Here is a 22595-nt window from a genome sequence, read left to right as displayed (position 1 = left end):
AATTTATAAATATAATTAGAGAAAAGATATTCATTCTCGCTTTAGTCTCCACGAATACGCAGAGTTCGACGGCTCCGGTGCTATAGGTCGTGCGAAAGTTTGCCAATCGAAGAGAATAAAGCGGTGGTAACATTTAAATGAAATTCTCGATATTTGACTTGTAAGCCCCGTCTCGACACGAAGCCGGGTTCCGAAGCGCAACTTTTGTGAACGATGGAATTACAAATACCGTACAGAATCGTAGACAGTTTCCAGTTGAGGCGAATTCGGTTGCTAAGTTCGATTCGCGGAATGAAAGCTCGACATTGCGGGACGTCAATTGAACGCGTCTGTCACGACCGCAGGAGAGAAATAATAGTCGTCGAACGTGGCGATTCGTTGTTGTAACGAGGTTCCGCCCGCGGAATGAAACCGATCCGCGACACATAAATCGCGTTCCGTGTATTTTTACTGTCGACAGGTTTGAAAGTGGCCGGCAAATTGCCGACCGAATTGATCTATTGCCGGCTCAGTTGACTCATTTGTAAAACAATTTCAGACAGACGCCCGATCGTCCATTACCGGCTCAGTTATTGCCGGAATTCGGATGCGGCGTCTGCAAACACTAGCCGCCGCTATGATTTAACCATGCGATCGTGGTCGTTTTATGAGATAGACATTCAATCGATGGAAATCGATTATGTAGAATCATAAATGAGTTGCGCAAAGTGAAATCTACGAAGTATCACGATCGATCTATGAATACGATTTAATCTGTTAACCCGTCTAATTTAATTGCTAATATTTTCGACATTATAATTTCTTAATTTGGAAATCACAGAAACTTTATATGTCAAATCGTTAGAATTTTATCCTTTCATTTCTGTTAAGAATAAATTATATGGTATTTATATTTGCATAGATCACAATTGGCCTTATTCATTGTCCTGCTTAATTCCGTGATGGTGGGAAACTCTTGTTCGGATATTTCACGATACGGTTGTAAAAATCGGAGAAAATCAATGTATTTTATAAGAGAACGTAAGATAAATTCTTGAAGAGCTTCGTAAAATACAAGAATGTACAAAAATCATAGGAAATCATGAATTTCTCTAAGAAACATACAAAATTCATCGAAGTAAAAATTGAATTTGGTTGTCTATTCTTTTGTTCCACTCCTTTCATATCGTTCCACGTATTCTACAAACTATAAATTACATATACACGATTCTTCGATCTCATCTAAAAAATATAAAATGGTTTTCGTGCTTGTGGAAGATATGTTATATAAAAAAAAATTATTCACAATAAACGGAAGGTATCTTTTGCTACAAGCAAAAAGCAAAGTCCATGTAACAGGTACATCTGCTTTCGCAGTCGCTTATATACACAAAAAACACGACTTTCCATAATAAACAACGACGAAATATCATGCAGACATACGATACGTAAAGTATTAAGTCCCGCACAAGCATCCGGTCGGATGTTAAGCCAATATGTAACCGGAAGCTCTGTTTGTCGAGCGGTTTAAACGGAAAGGCGCTTTTGCCCTGGTGCAAAAGGAACATAAGAAGAATTAAACGAAACGTTCTACAAAGGAACACGAGAAAGTACGAACTTAGCGAAGATAAAGAAGTTTTTCTCAAGTGAGACTATATTACTGCTTAAAAGTTTCTGAACCTCTAGCGTACATTATTAATCTGAACACTGTTAAAATTCACATACAATTACTACAGATCGATCAAAGTGTACAAACACTTATGAACGGCAGTGTCGAACACATATTTTTCTTAAGTAATTAAAATTTTCAAATAATATAAAGAACATTAAACATTATACACGTTATAATTAATACAGAAGTAAAATTATACTAACCAAAGAAACAGTTCAACGCATACTGACGCGACTTTAAGTAGAATGAGCATCGAACCGTGTTATGTCAGACACGTTCCACTGTAAATAGGTAAATTGCTTATAGATTCAACTAATTGTACTAAAGAAAATGTTATTTCTATTTTTCATTATGTAGTATCGGGAATAAATATTATTGATTTATTTACAATAAATGGATTGTACAGATGTCGATTAAACAGAAGAACGATGGTTGTTTAACGTGAACTAATCACAATAACGCACTATAATTTAGACAACTCAATAGTTAATTTGCAACTCTCGTTACCACGGATCCAACGCACTCTCTCTCTCTCTCTTTCTCTCTCTCACGCGGACCACACTCTCTCGACAACGCTAGCAACACTATCCTGACAACGCAACTCACACTCTCTGACTTCTCGATTCACACTCTCTTCTCCACTGACACTGACTGTTCTAGCATCCCTTTGCCTTTTCTTAGGCCCACCACGCACGTGTTCTATAACAGGGTCACGTAGGCCTTTTCTACGAAACTATTCAATCGAAGGACCCACGACACATTGATGGGCCCGACGGCGCCTCGGCTCTCGCGACATTGTTTATAGTTCACTCGATATCTCTTAGGCCTTTTGTCCACTACGATTACGATACTACGATCATTTACGCACGGTGGCGTATTATTAACATATTATTACTCTATGAAACTATATTGACGATTATATTTTTTTTAAATAAAAATTATCACGTACGGGCAAAGAATCTTTTGAGTTGTTTTATCGTAATTAAAGTAGAAATTGTTTACGCAAACATTAAGACTATAAAATAAAATATTCTAGCCTCGTAACAACAATGATATTCAGCCTTCGTTCAGCGAGGATTAAGCAACTACTGTATATCAACTTTTATCAGAAGACGTGTCATTCGTTCGAATTATACGCGCCTTTTTATGACCTATAAAATCGAGTCGTGTGACGAGAAATTAGCGTACCCGCCATTTTGCTCCGCTGTAAAATATCAGCCATTTCTCCTTTTTTTTCGCGGATGCAATGAAATTCTTTTCATCGATACGACCTTTGTTACATTTGACGTTTATCGGTTGAACGAACAGAAAGAGCTTCTGCAACGAGCAAAGACAATTTACAAGTCAATTTCGCGATAAAGATAATAAAATGGTTTAGAATAGCGTATGTTTTAACGTTGACTTCGAGTTTCCGAATTATAGCGGGTTTTACGTTTTGTCAAAGTGATTAAGTATTATTAGGGATTGGATTAATTTGGATGTAGGTTCAGAACTTAATCGTCCGTGAAAATACAATTACATTTGCTTTAATTCAATACACATATCCTATATCGACCGTAATGAGATCGTAATCTATACTCTATGTTGTAATACAAGAGGATGTCGTGGTCTATGTAGAAATCAGTTAATTGTTTAGCAGAGCACAGTGGAAACATTTGGAGGTAAAATAGCATAGAACTCTGATTAAAAATATCAAATTTGAGCAACTAATTTGAAGTGTACCTGAAATTCCTCTATATGAAATTAAATAATCATGTACACCCTCCATTCTAAATTCCTTTCATTCTGTACTTGAAACATTTTTCTTGGCTCTTCTCGCAATTAAAATTTAATATTAAGAATACTTCACATGCTTCCTTCCTTTCGTAGGTAGACTTCACGCTATGTCTGCCATGAAAAGATCGTATATTAAAGGTATTAATACTTTCATTAGCTGCAATTCATTTCGCATAAGACATATTTAACCTGAAATCACAGAATTTCTCATATTTCAATCTCTTACAGGGCCACTCCATGAATGTCAGGGACTGACGTAACGCACTTGCATTGAACAACCTCTTTTCATTTGATCATTCACATTTACAGATTCAGAAAATGATAGAAATGGCGGAAAAAGTTTGGAAGAAATTTTAAAGATTTCCTCTATACAATATCATTGGCTATATTTTATAAATTGCGAAAATTGGTTTATATATTCTTTGCTTTTTGATTGTACTATGTATATATTTAAATATGTATGAAGAGTTCCGTGTTTTTTTTTTCTAGTTAAGCTTGGCTAGGATACTCTATGAATATAAATATAAAAAACGTTACATAAATATAGACCACTCGAAGCATGTGCAGGTAACTTCGATTAAAAGGTACATCAGGCAAAAATATTGATAGGTACAGTGAGAGAATGATACGAGGAGTTAATAAAAAATCGAAAATACTGGATATAATATCCGACCAAATATTATGTACGAAATTTTACTTAGTTCTTTTTCATATGCTCTACCAAAAATTTATTATTTACCTCTTACTATTCCTTTTTCAATGCGCTAGAACGATTACGCAATTACACATGTTACACGAAAAAGAAGAAATTGTTAAAATTTTATTGGTCGTATAAAAAATCAATCATAAAACGATAATCGTGAGACTTCTCCATTCTTAATATTACCACGCCATATTCCATTCAATATGACATACGTCTGAAAATTACGTAAAATTTCATCGCTACATTTCCGCGTTTGAAATCACTGGAACAATGACCGGCATAAAAAGGAACAGCGCAATGCGCACCCGTTACCTGGGACACTTAACGAGGGGCGTAGAATCGATGGTGGATTCCTGTTTAACGTAGACTCTCGTCGATGCAGAAGGATGACAAACGTTCTTTGCCGCCCGCTCGATATTACCCCAGGGGGAAAATTGCTTCGGAGGAATTCAAAGTGACGACAAATCGTTGTGTCGTCGATGGGGCGCTTTCAACTGTCACAGAAGTGTGGTTTTTCTAGCGGAAACTCGGTGTCGAATTCTATCGATTTAATTCAGTCCCGAAGGGTTTTCGGGAGTGTCGTCTCTTCGCTCGGTCAGGCGAATCGCGTTTGCACCGAGATTCGCTTTAATCCCTTTCCGTTTCGCCTGATAATCAGGAACCTTAAAAATTCAAAATGGTAAGAGGAGAACCGTTCCATTGGAAGATTAGAAGCAGACATCAAAAAGAAGAAAATGTGAGACAATGTGTCGTATTCTTTATCAAGGAAGACTGACGATTTGTATCAGCATTGAAGGAACTTTTATTTCGCGCATAAATTTTATTTCATACACAAACTTCATTTTTATAAAAATGTACGATTCCACGCCGACTCGATTATTCCTGCATACGTCGGTATCTAGGATCTTATTCAAATTGGAACATATCGTGATCTGGATGATAAGAATATAATCGTAACAAGGGTTTATCTACTCGTGTGCTCTTCACAGTACGTCAAAATATTATATCCACTCTTTAACATTAATAAGTTGGAGAACATACGCCGACGTAGAGAGACGTAGTGAGTCGCTCTAAATGCTAACCAGCCCCGAAGATGTTCAAACCGGCGCTTGCATGATCCACGGAGCGATGTTCATTCTTAGTCGATACACGCATACTTGGCACGTAAGCGCATGCATTAAATGCGTTTCCAGTGTATGTCGAATCAAAATCAAATCGAGTTTGGAACGTGGTCGGATAGCTGCGGAGCCAAGGAGACAGGGTAGATCCCCGACCGAGACGACGTCGGTCCCCTAACTCACCTCGAAGTTTCTCAACTGTAATTCCGACTCGATAGTTGCCACGGTATTACGGAACTGCGCGCACCGCCCTAACTCCATTAATCATTACGGCTTTGAGATCGGCACGGGATCGTTTTTGAGAGGAGGACTCCAGAACGAACAGTCGCCACGACTCGAATCCTAATCTATCTTGGATGGTATACTTACGGCCGACGTCGATCTTACTTCTGCGTAGAAATAGAGGCCGGCTGTTTGAGTTACGACCACGTCGTAAGATTCCCCTTCCGCTCGACTTTAGGCACGAAGGCAAGAAGGCGATGGGGAATCAGGTTGATCGGCCCCGCGCTAATGTCGATGGCGGTATTTAAAGTTTTATCGGCATCCAATCTTGATGAATACGATGGCCCCTTGTTGGCTGCGCTGGGATCTGTGAGAATAATCGAACGGTGGAAATTCTATTTATCGTCGAGTAGATTTGATTCTAGTTGATTTCAGAAGATAGAAAAACTGTAAACCGTTAGGTTCCTGGAATTCTTGAGTTAAAATTAGAATTAAAGTTGGAATTACAAAATTGAAAATCGTAAGTTGCCGCAATATTTAACGTTATAAAACGTGACAAGCGCATTTGCATTTTTCGCATGATTAAATGGGTGAATTTTAATTCGACGTAATGGAAAATGAACACAAGCTGTACGTCTTTGAAACGTAGTTGATACATCGATCAAGCTTTATAGAAGCCAAAGATACACGTAATCAACGATACGAGAAAAACGAAATGTAGAAAGAATTTTGGTAATATGGGATTGATTGACAAATATATTGATAATATAGAAATGATATTCGACTTGACAAAACTTTATTACCCAGCCAAAAATAAAAGTTACTTAAACTTCTTTTACGCTTTCCCAATTTCTGTCATATCCACTCTATCAATCCTCCAGTCTCATTTTCCTCTAACAGTTAAATTCCAATGAATACAGGACGGATTCTCAACACGGAAAGGGATATCACTGTGAGTAGGATTCTACGCCTCTCCTCGAGTATCGAAGAACATACCCAGCGTGACATTTGTCGAGGAGCTTCCGTACACTTGGACACGCCAAGCGAACCAGCTTAATCTGCATAATTCTAACTACCTGTGTAGCGGCTTGTCGTGTATTTCGAGGAATACGCGCGTCTAGTGCCCATAATTCCACTAATATCGGGAATTGTTCGGCGAATTGAAATAGTTCGTCGAGAGATCGCCATCCTCTTGTACCGCCAGTCGTGGCCATGCGTGCAGACGTCGTCGTCGTAGTTACGTCTAGGGTGAAATCCTCGCTTGAAATTGTTTCAAGCAGAATCGTTGTTGCCGATGACAAAGGCGTCGTCGAATTAAGGCACCTCCGAATGGAATTCTCACGCATTAACACGCGTTCGAGCTGAATACGCCGTCATTACTCGCGAAATGGTTTTATCGAAGTTAATGTTTCTTTGCCGGATGCTGTTCGCTTTGTTGAACGATTTTACCGATGACGCGCGGTGTTTCGTAATTGACGTTGATGGGCGCATGAATGAGAATTGATGATGTAACTGTGATTTTATTTTCAGAATAAATTTAGAGTTTAAGAGATAATTTGACTGTATTGTAGACATTATACTTCATGTTACTAACAGCTAAATTTATATAGCATTCGTGTCCTGTGCTAAACTCGATCGAGACACAACTAATTGTCCTGAATCTGTAACTGCAGTTGACTTTAATGTGTTCAGAGATAAATGTGAATTGCAAAACTAACATCTGCTAAATGCTTTCTACTAAGACGCCCGTGACAGGTGAAAATTTTCTCTGTAACAAGAAGCATTAGATTTACTAAACTATTAACTACCTAAGTTTACTATTACTATTTATTACCTATGTTTCAATATTATGAAATTAATTATTTAATGAGATCGATCGTTATATATCTTTTATAACATACACAGATACTTTAGTATTTAAAAATAGCTGAAAATGTATGGCTAAAATAACAAAGTGAATTAAAAGGAATTTGTACTCGTTTAAATCTCGAATACGTATGCTATATGGTGAATCTATTTAATTCTTAAATATATATGACCCAACGACCTTTGTCCATATCGAATCAATAATAAATTATATACAATATAAAAATGACCATATATCACGACAAAAATCAAGTCCTGTAAATAATTAGTTTCAAAGAACGATTTATTTCAAATACCCAAACTGTTCCATGTACGTCCCATATGTGTAATTTCCGTATCAACATCAATTCGGGCTAAACATCGCCGGCTATCTAGCAACAGTAGCATAACTCATCAACGATGAGAACGTACATAACAGCCTAACCTTCGACCAAGTTAACTTGACTATCGCTACAAATTGAACAAGCATTATGACCAACCAATTGGAGAAGTTGAAGCCGGCGTTTGCTTTGGAAAGTCATATCGTTGTCGCTCGCGAGCCAATGTGTTGCGGAGCAGTCTCGGTAATTAGAGCTCTGTTGCTAGCAACGTGCATGTCTATCTGCCAGATGAACCTAACTCAGCGTGCAAGGATCCATTAACACGTATATTCTCGCCAAGGAACGTACGGTCTGGCTAATATATACGACAGAACACGTGCGTCCATACGGAAGCTGGCAGCGAATCGCACACAGCAAAACGAAGCTACTGAACCGGCTGTATTCTACGAACGCTACTAGCAACAATTAGGCGAGTCCTTTGCCATCGCACCGGGACGCATACCTGCGTCAGTTCACGGAATACATGTGTTGCTCGTGCAATTGTGACGTGTATATATCTGCCGACCTGGTGACTATGCTCTGTCCCGGCTTATGTTACGACGGTATGCGACGTATGTTGCGCGTCGGCCGACCACCGTAAATCGCGTTATTTACGCGCTCTGTTATTAGCGTCTTTGCGCAGATTTCCTCTGACTATGCTACCTCTTGACTTCCAACGGTAGATAAAGTAGCTTGACATTGAATTCATAAGATTTCGATGGAATCGATAGAGTAATTTCTGTATAAGTTTTTGGAGAGATAAAATCTCATATAATAATAGTAGCAGTAATAGTAATAATGGCAACACCCACGCTTGTATCAGTAAAATTATGAACAAAGGAAAACATTACAATTGCCACCGAAAATAAATAGAAACACGACTGTCGCTTCATGGAAAAACTTTAAATACTTGAAATGTTAAAAAATCTAGCTTGCACGTTGTCGATTTTCTTTTTGACTCGTGCGTACGCAACATGACATCTTTCTTCAACCCGCTGACCCAGAAACATTCTTGTCACGTATCTACACGTATGCTTTTGCTTTTCACGTATTTGAATCGACGCGCCGCGGCTTATGATCCTCGAGTGGAGTAGTAAAAAACGGAAACTGAAATGGAACGCAACGTATCCACAGCGACAGTTGCAAAGCTGTAGATCAGTGGATCACATTAAAAAAGAAACTTGAGACGCTACGTCTTTAAATGAAAGCGAGACTCTAAGCTGGTATCTTCCATTCACTGTCTTATTGTCAGTTCTCACAACTGGTGTCTACCTATCGTCTCGAATCTCGGAGGTCACGGCGAATATCGTTTCAATATTTTATTCCGCAATTGCTGGTCGTATAATTAACTCTTCTAAAAATTCGTTGTCAATGAGTTGGAAGTTTCGCACACGTAAATAATCCGAGTGTCCGGCTCTAAATCTATTCAACTGTGAATTTCTTTCAATTTATAGATGCTCTGTAACAGAATAACTAAATAGTCATGGTGGGCTAGAGGTCCCATGAACTATTTCTCACATCTCGCTAAACACGGAATTCATAGTCCTAAGGGTGAATGGTGGCCAGTCTTACAGTTTGATACTGATGAAATAGGTGCACCGTCTGGCTTACAATTGTCCCGAACAGGTTGTATAACTTCAGGGGCATGATGTCCGAGACCTGAGGGTCTCAACTTACGAGCAGCGATTCAATAGCATTTCCAAGTTCCAGCTACCAACGCGTAAACTTCGCTTACATAAAGTATTCATTTTAAACTTCATCGTCGCTTACACGGTACGTTAAATCTCCCTTTTCGAGACGATTTACCTCTGCTGCGACCAAGGAAAAATCCGATCCCCCTTATCCACACAATTTCACGCGCAATTAATATTTATGTCGCGACTCGATTCTTCCCTCGTAATTCAGCGATCTTTTGCGCGTTGTCGCGCTTCAGTCGATCAAGATCCAACACGGAGAACCATGAAAACAGCAGTAGCTTAGCTCTAGGCAATTATTGTTAATAAGAAAGCGTAATAAAGTATGTCTGTGAACATTTGAATATCTTGTACAATCACATATGATGTACCAAATATTTCTAAATTGAAATAAAAATAATTTAAATTAGAAAACGTATTAGTACTAATCATTGTATATGTAGTATCGTGGACAAAAGGCCTAAAAGATATCGGGATAATATAATGCATTGTCGCAGACAGATCGTCGTTTAGGACCGGCGAAATGCATACAATGTAGCGACCAGCGTATAGTTGCAGAATCGTCGATTCGCCTTCGGTCCGTTTTTTTCCACATACACAGGGAAGGTGCATACGCGATCATAGGCGCGAACGGTGGCGTGACCCGAGCGTAGTGGGGGGTCGTCTCCGAGAGAAGACAAAAAGGATCGAAGGACGAGCAGTCCCATTTTGAGAAGTCTGAGAGTGCAAATCGAGAAGTGAGTGTTGCCAGCGTTGTCGTGAGAGTGTGGTCCGCGTGTGAGAGAGAGAGAGAGAGAGCGTTGGATCTGTTGTGACGAGAGTTACAAATTAACTATTGCGTTGTCTATACCATAATACGTTATTGTGATTAATCAACATCTGTACAATCCATTCATCGTAAATAAATCATCAATATAATATTATATTTACGATATTACATATATATGCTCCAAGAAAAGGGTTGAGTGTGATTTACACGATATCAGAAAAATGTTTGTGGCGGTACTCGACAACAAATACCGCCACTCGACACTAACTTTTACCGGACGATGGTAGCGCAGTGATTAGCGCACATGGCTCTCCCTCTAAAAGACAAACACAAACACAGAAAAAACACAAGAAAATATTGGTGGATACCGAATCCTTAATAAAATAATAGAGAAAATCATTAAACCGACAGAACTCAATTCTGCCCCTGTATAACACAGGTGTAATCATTGTAAATATTGTAAATCTTGTAAATAAACCTATTTAACATCCCCCTCCCTCTCCCTATCATCCCGCCTCTCCCCAAAGTTATACAGCACCCAAAAAGTAGACTACCGAAGAGTCCTGTTTTGCGACCAAGTTTTCGGGACAGAAAAATCAACCAAAGACAACATTACATAAAAGCTCCGCTCCCCAGCGGCTTAAATCCAATGATTAGATCTTAACACAAAAAATGTAAAGCGCCGACACATAATATAGTATGGCTATGTCGTACCGTCGCGTATCGGTACTTTTGCCTAACACATATTATCAAATTCATAGTTTATTGCGAATACCCAAATGTATTAATATGTAACTTGGTTTAAATAAACGTTATTAAAAAAAAAAAAAGCAGTGGTTAGCGCCTTAGGTTACGCGAACGTTCGGGACCCGGGTTCGAATCCCGGCGCCTGCAGTCCTATTTTTCTTCCACGCATCTAAATTAGAAGAAAAATAGCAGTACCTCAGCAGCGACATCTACAGCCAGCAGCTACAATCATCACGGACAACACATACACCTCTCATGTTAATCACAGATAATATGTTTCTCATAAAAATACGCAATATTTCCAAATTTCGTGAATTAAGAGTAAGAGAAACAAAGACGTTTAATCGAAATACGAACGTCTAACGCAACGAATGGCAGTCGAGACTGTTTAAACTATCTCAAGTACTACGATATCTCGTATCAGTGATATTCTCGTAGACGTTCAACCGAGCCAGTCCACTACTTTCCCTGAAAGGTTTCTCATAGACATGCCTTTGTGCGGATCATTCAAAAATTGAATCTAAAAATTCATTCTGCCAATGTGGGAAAACGTTCTGCTTCTCTATACCGAAGAAATATCGTCAATTTCTTTGGACGATTTTACCCTCGTCGAACCACGACTGGTCAAGCTTCGTTTATTCGCATTCAACCAGCTAAAATTTCATTTATCGCTTATACTTTACGCGATTTGGCTGAACGCCTGCATCTTCGCACAGAAACGTCGTGAGAACTTTTCTGTGAGAACTTTAAAGATGACTGATGTTTCGAACATCTTTATTCGTTTAAAGAAAATTGATTAATTAATACGATCTTATTTATTTACGATGACTAATTTGTTCCCTTTGAAGGCTGTCAATTCAAGAATATACGTTCTTCGTGTATATGGAGGTGCATGAATAAAATCATAAAGGAACTGTGTGTAATTGGGTAATTTAGAATTGATCAAATTAAATAGAAATAAGTGAAAATTCATTATCCATGTTACCACGGTAAATTGAAATAGAATATCCAGAACGGGACGGTGGCGTTTGAAACGAAGAAAATAACAGATACTTCAAACTAAATTAAGAAAACGAATAATGTTAGATCCAGTTAAATTTAGATAATAAAATAATGCGCGGTAAACTAAACGCCGGCAAAGTGTGAACGGTAAACTAAACAATAAACTAAATGGGGGCAACCGTCTGCTAGTAATAAACTAACTCTATTGTTCTCGTAGGTCAAATTCTTACAGTGCGTCCTGTATCGAAACCAAAAGTAAAATACATTGAGAAACCTTTACCAGGTACTACGGTTTTTATTCCATGCAATTTCATAGATTTTCTTTACCTTTTTTTCTTCTTTTTGTAGAGTTAACCGATTTGACAAATGGCGGCTTAAATGGTTTCACATAAACAAAGTTCTACTGTAGTTTACATGTAAACTAGTAGCGAATAACACTCGAAACGAGGTCTACATTGGATGGTAAAATGGTCACTTTCGTGTAAACACGCATATCGTTCGTTTTCACTCCGTTAAGTGGAGAGTACTTTTCAAATACGTTGACATTAGGATACCGTAAATGACTGACGGCTGCAAAATCGTTTAAACGTATCGCGTTTACAGTAACCCGTAGAAGTCCGGCTACACTTAGTATCCGCTTCAATTCGGCTCTGCTGGGCTTCCATTATAATTATCAACAAGGTACAGCGCTTATTATATTTGTCCCTGACGTTCCTGGCGGTACACTGCATCCCGCTTACGAGTATAATATAATTCAGGATGCAGACCTTGCTGAAAATTTGTCGAGCCCCACTCGTTGATGTCCTGTGTAGGTTAAACACCCTGACAGAATGATCGCAGGTTCGTTGAAATTCAACCATGTCAGATATTACGCATTCTATATCACTATGCCCGTGTTTTACTCATTAATTCATATTATTGATGGAATGTTACAAATCAAAAGTTATACACTATTAATACTAATTAGCACTCATCTAGCATAACGCTAACAACATCATAAAACAAATGAAATTTTACAAGTGGATATTATAAATTGTACATGTCGTTTATTTATCGTGTTTGACATAAAATTATGAAATTGTAAGAGAAAAATTTATAACGTAATTTATACGTTCGTTAATATTATTAATTAATATATCTAAATATCGATAAAAGTATCTAAACATTATCATTGCTATTTTCTACGGACCGAAATTATTGTCCTGACAGTTATATCACTGAACGACAAGGTTTTCTCTCAAATTGCCATTCGCAATAGTCGATATATCTGTAAAAGATAGCATTTACGTGTCCGAGAATTGGTGCGGTGAGAATTCAGAGGCACGATCTTGGTTCTATTATATCGTACAAATGTCCCTTATGTAAAAGACAATACTACCATCACGGTTGTGTTTTATGTCGTTGTAACAGCACCGCGGAGATTATACGAGCTCTAGCTGCAATTTGCAGATCGATAGATTTTAACGCACTTGGCAGACCTCTCGTGAAATTGGAATGTTTCCAGCGGGAACGGTCGAGAAACGTTAGTCCGCTACGTAATTGGTATTCTTGACGTAGAAATTCATTTACGAAGTCAACGAGCGTGAAAGGGACTACGAAAGATATTTTTAATAAAAAAGAATCCTTGCTCTGCGCAACGATAAATTTTCCCTTTTCCCCTTCCCTTCTCTGTTTTTATTTAAATTCTGGATATTAATGAATTTAAATTCGAAATATATGCGAACAAGCTCGCGTCCTACGTTCGCATCTTTCAATAATGGAGCGTTCGCGATTGGCAAAGGTAATTCAACAAAATGCACAGAAATTTTCATGCAGAAATCTGCCTGGATCTTGGCGCAATTACGTTATTTGAAAAGTTCGTATTCGAGTGAAATAAGGATCCACTGCAAATTTGCCTACCGCTCGAGGGTCCTGCTTCACTTTCCCGGTTTGCTTTCTCGTAGTTGCGCTCAAAATAATTTTTAGAACGAAGGGAAATAAGAAAAGAGAGAATGGAAGGACTGTCCATGGTTCGCTCTAGGAATCGAATTGTTTCCTTTGTTCCGCTTCTCTCGTAAGACGAAGGCATTGATTGGAAAATTTTTACGTACACAGACCTAAGCATTAGTGTAAAATTAATTGAAATCCTGAGACAATTGTTTACATAAAGTGTTTTGAAACGGTTGTATTATGAATATTTCCTGAATATTTGTTTAATATCTTTAAGTTTGTTCTTTGGTAGTATGATAACACGACGAGGTATTCAGAGTAAACGACTTCATTTGTCTTCATTTGTCTTCATTTGTGAGCAATTGTCTTCATTTTTGCTATTTGACTAATTTCACTGCACTGCTGAGTTAATCTTCGATACGTTCTACTTCATATGCCTGTTAGATTGTCATCTGTCTGCCTTCACATCGAAGATTTTGTAAAAATTAACATTTTCTCTAAATAAGAATAATTTTTTATACAGAAATAATGTAATATCGTGATATTTACATACATAATATAAATATTGTGGAGTATATCCTCGCATATATATTTCTTTCCGTAATCAACTTGTAGCGTGTCAAAGGTCATCGCTTCGTCAATTAGTTATTATAGTATTTGCTACTTACGAACACTTTTTCAATATATCATGTCTCGTGTCAGTTCGCCTATAAAAGGCTTTAAAAAAGTCTGATAACGGTGTTTCTAAAACTAACTGAACAACGATATATATAGGTGGCTATAATTCATCATCACTCGTCAGATTAGATAAACTGAACATTTATGTACAGTTCCTTCGTGACATGTATACATTTGACATCAGTTTAAAGCTCTGTTACACAGAGCTCTGCTACATTTTATTTCCCTTATTGCTTATACGCAACAACGAAACAGATTTGAAATTTCGGAAAGCTGTCGATACTGTATAATTTCCAAAATTTGTCGTATCCTCGTTGCAGGAAATTTGAAGAATCTATCGAAAGACGAAAAAATGGCAACTGTAATACCGATTAACATTTTTCAACGCATCGAATCTAAAATTAAAACGAACATGTACGTCGTATCGCTTTAAACAGCTGCATTATCGGCGACCTGTTGAAAATTGCGGAGCCAACCGGCTCGCGTTATCAACGCTCCGATATCCGTAACTTTCCTGAAAATTCGACACGTGTTACAACAACGTGGTGCGCTGGTTTACCTAGGCAACGCCATAAATCTATCCGCCGTCTGTTGACTATAAAGTATCCTTTGCGAAGCAAGCGGGCGCGATCGCGAGATTTTTAACCCCGGCGTATCTTGCCACCATTTTACTTACTTCCATCGTTCAGTCAGTGATTTATTTTAATTCGTGTCCAAGCTCCAATCCTCTTGTCCCGCGTGCAAATAGCCGAGATAGCTGTGTCCAGTAAGCAAGATTATCCGGTAGAACGTGCAAGTACACACTGGTAGTGCGTTTACAATTGGATGACTAAAGATCCTAGTGGTGTAAATCAATCCAATGGTATTTTTCATGAAACAGCGTCCAACGTTTATTGTTACAAGAAATTCACAATATCTGAGAACGTATTATGAGAGAAAATAAGATTACAATTTCATTAATTACGATATGATATACGCTTGATTACTTACGCTATGATTGTCAGCCCGCCTATTACAAAGTTACGCTTCATACTAAATAAATTCGTCGTACACTCTCTACACTTTCTGCTATCCAATAAAAGAAAATAAAACAATGAGGATTGAAAAACGATTCGATATAGTAGGAAGATCAGTGCAGCTTATGGTTTATTCACCTTAGATAAAATTCCAAAATACACATTAATTAAGTCAGGAACTGGAAGAAGAGGCTTTAGCAAGTAGTGAAGCTGAATGATATGCTCTCCAACGTTACGGTGAAACACGGTAAGGAAATCCAAAGTGCGGGAACGAAGACTAATGACGAATTTGCTCACCGCTTGAACGGGGGGCAGCTTCCTGGTTTTCCGCGACTTTTCCACTCGAGTCCACTCCCGGACCGCGGAATGCACGGATATAATTACAGTTCATACGGGATTTACCTTTGCCACGCTAATGTAACGGCAAATATTTACGAGACGTCGGGGTTTAGAGAATCTTCCGCGGAAGAAGTAGCAGTCTGTTTACACTTTCCGCCGACGAAGTGTATTTGTTAAGGCCTATTTATATACCTCCTCATTACACGAGTGTTTTAATGAAAATTCCCCGGACTTCTCTGCAGGCCACAAAACCGCTTCCGCGACTTTCCCCGAGCTTCTCCATACTTTTCTTCATTTTAACTTCTTCCTCCTTTTAATTCCATTTCGTTCGCGTTAATTCACTGAAAAGATAAAAGAATCGCGATAAAGAAACGAGATTACGACTTTAAAGATGCACATATTGCGTAAAAGTACAGATACAAAACGTCGCATGGAGAACATTCGTTACTCCCCCTCCCACATAACACATTTTTCTCCACTCTCGTGTAATGCACTAATGATTACAAGTAGAAATTCATCGGTTGATTGGAAAGTTTGGCGTTCGTTCTTCGTTGAATAGTCGCCGAACGTGCAATCAAGAATCCTTTCACATGGATTGATAGGGGTACCCAATGTTCGTGTTGTATGCAAATCCGCTGTTGATTATTTCAATTCATCGCTGTTGGATTCTGCTTTGGTCGATGACAAATCGAACCTGAAAAGGAACCGGTAATTTATACTAGCTGTCCTTCGAAACGAGATCGGACCCATCTGTCTACTGTAGCTTCCCCAAAGTTTGCATAGTTCGCTAGTATATCAGAGATGTAGATTATTTGGAAACTAGATAAGGCATCTTTACCTAAACCCCTTACAATAGATGAAACTTTGAAAATGTAAAAATACGTAGATTGCATATAATGGACGAAAGCGTAGGTAGGTTGTATTTTTGTTATGTAGGCGCTTATAATTGAAAGAACTCAATTTTGCAAAGGATTATTTTTACTATGTTATATAGATATAACAGATATATATATTTTTTATTTTATTATATATATATTTTTATATTTATTATATTGTATTTTATGTCTTTTTACTTACACTTATTAATAAAAATGAAAGTGAATAAATTGTGTTATATTTTAACAATATGTGTCTTAACGTATCTAAAAAAATATATCATATTAGGTTGTCCGAAAAGTGTCTTTCTTTTACAGGCACGTCTTTTACAAAGATGTATCCTTATACAAACATGAAACCTAATTTGTCGAATATTGTGGTCTTTATTTTGATAGAACATAATGGATCATACGTAATTCGATAAAATAATATAAAACGGAAAATGTTATGAATCCATTATTTCCTTATAAAACGAAAGAAACTTTTCGGACGACCTAATATCATAGAGCTAACATTTTTGCTATAATATTTTATATTTAAGGAGTGTACACGGACTTCCGTGACTAACTCTATATTATCTTAAAAAATAAGTTCTATAATTCAAAAGGCGTAACAACTTCTGTACTACTTCTAATTCTGATAGCACGTTATCAAGGAAACATTATACAGGCGATCGTGCAGCTATCATGACTCGAGTCGGCCTGTTTATCCATGGAAATTGTAAATTGCACCATTCCGAGGAATACGGCGCAGATTGGCCGAAGAAGATGGTAATGCACCCGGTAAATTTCCATCGTAGAAGATGAACGTGGCTATCTGCACGAGTAGTGGTCCGTGTGCGTTTCCAACTGGACGTTCATTTCAATTTGACGGCATATTCAGCGAGCTTGTGCCGCGCAAATGGATCGTTTCCTTTATAGTATCACGCGACTGATTCCGTAATTTTCAGTCGGTTTAACAGGACCCAGTTTCTAACTGCAAATAGATTCGACCTGTTCGTCCTTGTTTCGACGCATCGTTGCTTTAGGATGGCAGGCGTGATATCTCTTGTGCATACTTCGTACAATTTATCAAAGCTGCTAGTATAATTTTAGATGGCGTTTAAATTCGCCATGTCAATAGCTGCGGCAGGTCTGAGAAGTCCTTGAAATTGCAAGTGGATTCATCGATGTTCAAGAACTTTTTAACGATATATATTTCAAAATACTGAAAGTTTTGAATGGATCTGATCCATTGGCCCAGCGGCTGTACCATACATTTCGCAAAACCGTACGAGTCTTGAAATAAAAATCGCGAATCTCAAATTAAAAGTGGACAACTTTCTACGTTAAGGTCTACAGGACCGGAGTAAAATATTAAAGTATCCGAAACTTTCAAACCGATAACAGAAATCAACTTCTCGGCTAACTAGTTGGTCGGTTCTACCGTGTAACCGTGGATTCAGAGCGAGCGCAAGTGATTTTAAATCAACCGTGCGGTGTATATTTCGCTGGTAATATAACGCTGCAACCTGCCGTGCACTTTATCAAATTCTATAGCGTTATAAGCCACGCGGTACACAGCTATGCGTCCTTGGGGAAATAAACTTCATTCCCCGAGAAAGTTCTGCTTTCGGAGGAGAAGAATCTCGAGTTTTAAATAAATTAAGCCTTCGTTTCTAAGGGCCGCGCGCACGAGCCCGCCAGTCGGTTGTTTCAACCGAGAACAAGAACCTGAGTGAATAATATATGCCGCGTGGCAACCAAAGAGAAAACCCGCCGCATGTTCGTGGATGAAGACGAGGAGAGGAAGGTAGTGGTATCGAACGATCGAAAGAAAGGGCTACAAGCGTTTAAATACGCCTTCTATAAGCATACACAACTCCTTTTCCAGGACCATCTCACCCTTCTCGAACCGTCACGGATCGGACGTTTAGACAAGTTGAGTGACAGGGAGAAAGCTCGATCCATGGGTGGAAACAAGATGGAAAAAGGGCCAACGAAACGGTAGAGAAACGGACAAGAAGCGAGATCCGAGCCGCGACGAGTGAACGGGCTCGCTGAACTTTCTCAATTAAAAGTTAATTACCTTTCGGCTAAGACCACAGAATTTCAATCGGCAGACGAATAATTGTTCTCCGCGTTTGAACTACTGCCGAAGTAATTAACAGTGTAAACATTTACTTTTGATTCCTGGCCCGTTTTTTCCTTTCTCCCTTTTGACGTTTTCCTCTTCCGCCTTTCCTTTCTTTCTTTTATTTTATTAAATTCTTCGACTCTTTTTAATTCCTTGCTTTGCGTGGCTGAACCTTCTTTTCGTCGTTATCCTGGCTCGTTGATGGGTGGAGAAAGAAACGTAACATCGTTTGACATCGATGTTAATACGACTAGACAGGGATTATACCGCCTGATGGAATTCCAGGGGTTTACTATAGTATCGATATCGGTCGATTTCTGATAGCTATTTCGGTTCAAACTTCCAAGCGATCTCCCACTGTTTCCCTTTGATAATATTCTCCGAGATTAAAAGGGATTGATCGAAGCGAGAGGCAATTATTTCCGATATTTATCTTTCCGGAGAGTAATTATATAGAAAAATCATCGGCGAAAATTATATATATATATATTATATCAAGAATAATGCAAAAAACGTAAATGAAAATACTGTGGAAAGTGACAGTAAATCGATTTTGTAATTACTTACTTCTGCATAAAAATTCATCCAGTTTCCGTTTATGCAATACCTCCACCTAATCGTGTATACTAAAAAAGAAGGGGAAAAAAATCCAAATATTCAAAGAGAAATCAGCACTCATTGTTACTTCGACCGCGATCAAGAGACATCCAATTAATGAAAAGTTCTATAGAAAATCGCAGCTCGTGATAATCAAAAAATTCCCTAAGAAGCCCAAGAAAATACACAGATAATCCAGCAGATCCTTTCCTTCTGATCTTATAAGGTTGACTATAGTAGAAGGCTCCTTTCGGGAAATGGAAACGCGCTGATGTAATTCAAGGATACGCGATTCTGGCTGCGATCATTTTGACGAGGACGTTTAATTGATAGCCGCGGGATTCTGTACGCCTTAATTATAACGCGATTAATTATGTAATCGTCGTGGAACGCGACGGATTCACGCCGGAATTAGTCTCTCGTGTAAGCTAGCCTCTCTTTTTCTCCCTCTATATCTTTTCTTCTCACTCTTATTCTCCCTCGACCTCTATTCGTTTCGATCCCTTCGTCCGTTCCTTTTCCTTTCTTTCTTTTTTTTTTTTTTCAGACGAAAATGGGTCTCTCGAGAGGAACGACCCCTTTACATTTCTCATCCGACGAGATTTTTCGGCCATGGCCCAGGTTTGTTCCGGGGGATGGCTGGTTGGACATAAAAAAGCTGGGAGATTGCGAAATCACGAGGTGCCACCGGCACGGGCTACGTGGTCTGGATTCGGGAACCGTCTTCTTCTCATATCTGTCTCTCTTTCTACCCTTTTCCTACCTTCCTTGCTGTCACTTGCATCGCGGTTCGATGTTGGGCGAATATTTGCGAAGCTTCGATAAGTGAAATTCTATCTGCGCCGTACGGACGGGCGGACGGTTTAAGAACGCGCCGCGCCGTCTGTAATTTTCTGAGAACCGTGTGTGCGGAATGTGGTATGAGAGCGCGTATCACCGCTGCTTTCGTGAACCCTCGCGATTTCCATCCCTCTTTACGTCGCCAGGATTTAGGATCCCGAAATCCACCGCTGTGTTTCAAAGCGATTCCGTGTTCTGCATCGCTATGTCGTTCTCTGTGAAGGATTCTTGGAACAGTCGAGAACCATCTTGTAAGAGGCAATTGGGTCTACGTCCTATGTGCGATTCTTTTCATCGTGTTTGTTAAACTCTTTTGCTATTACGAATAGACAAACTTGTCCTTTGATTTTAATTTTAATATCGATTGGATCGTTCGATGGTACTGCTACAAAGTAGAAACACCTTGCACCTCGATGCTACGCTACAAAGGCACAGATTCAAATAACAGAAGAAAGGAGGAAAAGGAAGTAAACTCTTATTTGTGTTTCGATCCAAAAAAATCACGTATTCGGCGCAAACAGAATAATTCAGTACTTTTCGGTCTTCAAAAGCATGAAAGGAAGAGAGCGTCGACAATTCAAGTGACAAATGCAAGGAAGTAGCTAGAGAATAAAGAAATAAATGCATAAAAATCTACAGAATTTTTATTTCAGAAGAAATTCTTTTATCCTTTTATTATGTTTGTCATAAAAATAGGTATTCAATGTATATTCTCGAAATTTAGCAACGATTAAATTAATTAAAAAAAAGAAAAAGAAATAAAAGAGCAAGATTTGTAACACTTATTGTACCTTTTCGTTTCTTATTTTTATAATTTATAGTTATAGTTTCTTATTTTTTCAGTTGAAAGAAAACGCATAAAGAAAAAGTGTATTCGCGGTGATATTTATTTTTCGTAAGCACGAACGTGAAGAACGATAACAATTATAGGTACAAAGTATAACGAGAATTTTCATCGACCGCGGACGCGATCCGATAGACGTCGTGCTGCTCTAACGAACCGCGTTATTGCCCGCTCCCATAAAAACCAGGATTGTTCCCGTCAAGCGGCGCGAGTTCCGTAAGTCACCATTTCCTGTCAGTTTCTGCCAGCTGTCGAATAGAAGCGGCGAAGAAAGTTCGGATACAGAAAGGTGCTTGAAGCGCCAACAACGGAAAGCTGGGTACACAGACAAAGAAGAAAAGGAGTGCGGACTTGGGACGAGAGAGGGTTGCAGCAATGAAGAAGAACAGAGAGAAGAAGTCGTAGAGGAAGGCGAGAACGAGAGGTTTAAGTAGGATTCTTACGTCAGTCGGATTCCACTTGAAGTAGCAAAGAGAAAAGGTCGAATAGAATCGAGCGGATCGAGGGAACGACAGAAGGGTGGCTCAGATCCGGTGGGCGGTTAGAGGAAGAGCAAACAAATCGACGTGCAAGTACGTTTCTTGATTTCATCCCCGGTTCTTCTCATTCTTGCCCGTCACTACGTCCTTCTTGTCCGGACCGACCTTAAGCCGGATCCATAATGCATTCTTATTACAAATTTTTTCTAAGGAAGTCGCCATGAAAGTCCTGGTTGGGTTCTTACATAACGCGACTGCTCGTTAACGTTGGCGATAGTATCGACAGGATCGTTTCTTGGCTATGATGGAATTTTTCTTTTCGAATGGATGAAAATGGTTTAAAAATTTAATTAAAAATTGTACATTTATTGTTATTTCTTTTGTGCGTCTAACGTTATGTATGTTCTTATATTATCTGATTAATCAATTTCTCAATTTTTCTTAATATAAGAATTTGCATAAAGTTAGACGAACGAAAGAAATAACAATAAATGTACAATTTTAAATTAAATTCTGAAACCGGCCTGATAACATTAGCGTTAAGCGATGTTAAGTTGATGTTTGTGAATGAATATAAGGATCGAAAGCGGCTCTCAGACATTTAGAATCTGGAACTTTAACGATGATATGCAGACGTTTATAAGACACTGATTAGTTGTTCATTTTAAAGATAATATATATCGAAATCAATTGTTTAAAACAAATATCTATCTCTAACAATAAGATACATTTCCCACTAAATTTATCCGAATCGCTCGCTTTCGTAATCACCGTAAACTATAACGGAACATATAAACAATATTAACTTCGATAATTGTATTAATAAATAGAATAATAGCTATGTCAAGAAAGATCAGTACAAATCCATCAATAGAGATTAAAGATACAAAAAGTTCAGGGATTAAGCTAAAAGCGTTCTCTAAGATATTTTTTCTTTTTCGTCCTGTTTTAAATTAACTTTAAACTGACGGGTGC

At 38.4% G+C, this 22595-nt stretch overlaps 1 protein-coding gene across 1 annotated transcript in view; it reads right to left on the bottom strand.

Moving 5' to 3' along the window:
* Positions 1-16246: 16246 nt before the first annotated feature.
* LOC138189641 (myrosinase 1) overlaps positions 16247-22595 on the bottom strand; it is a 90844-nt gene continuing 84495 nt past the window's right edge. Inside the window, exon 10 of the transcript XR_011176090.1 lies at positions 16247-16563. The gene's annotated coding sequence lies outside the window, so the exon portion shown is untranslated. The remainder of the gene's footprint in view (positions 16564-22595) is intronic.

This window comes from Bombus flavifrons, chromosome 2 (genome assembly GCF_040668555.2).
Source record: "Bombus flavifrons isolate JBK064 chromosome 2, iyBomFlav1_principal, whole genome shotgun sequence".
NCBI classification, from domain to species: Eukaryota; Metazoa; Arthropoda; class Insecta; order Hymenoptera; family Apidae; genus Bombus; species Bombus flavifrons.
This window is presented reverse-complemented; position numbering and strand designations above follow the sequence as displayed.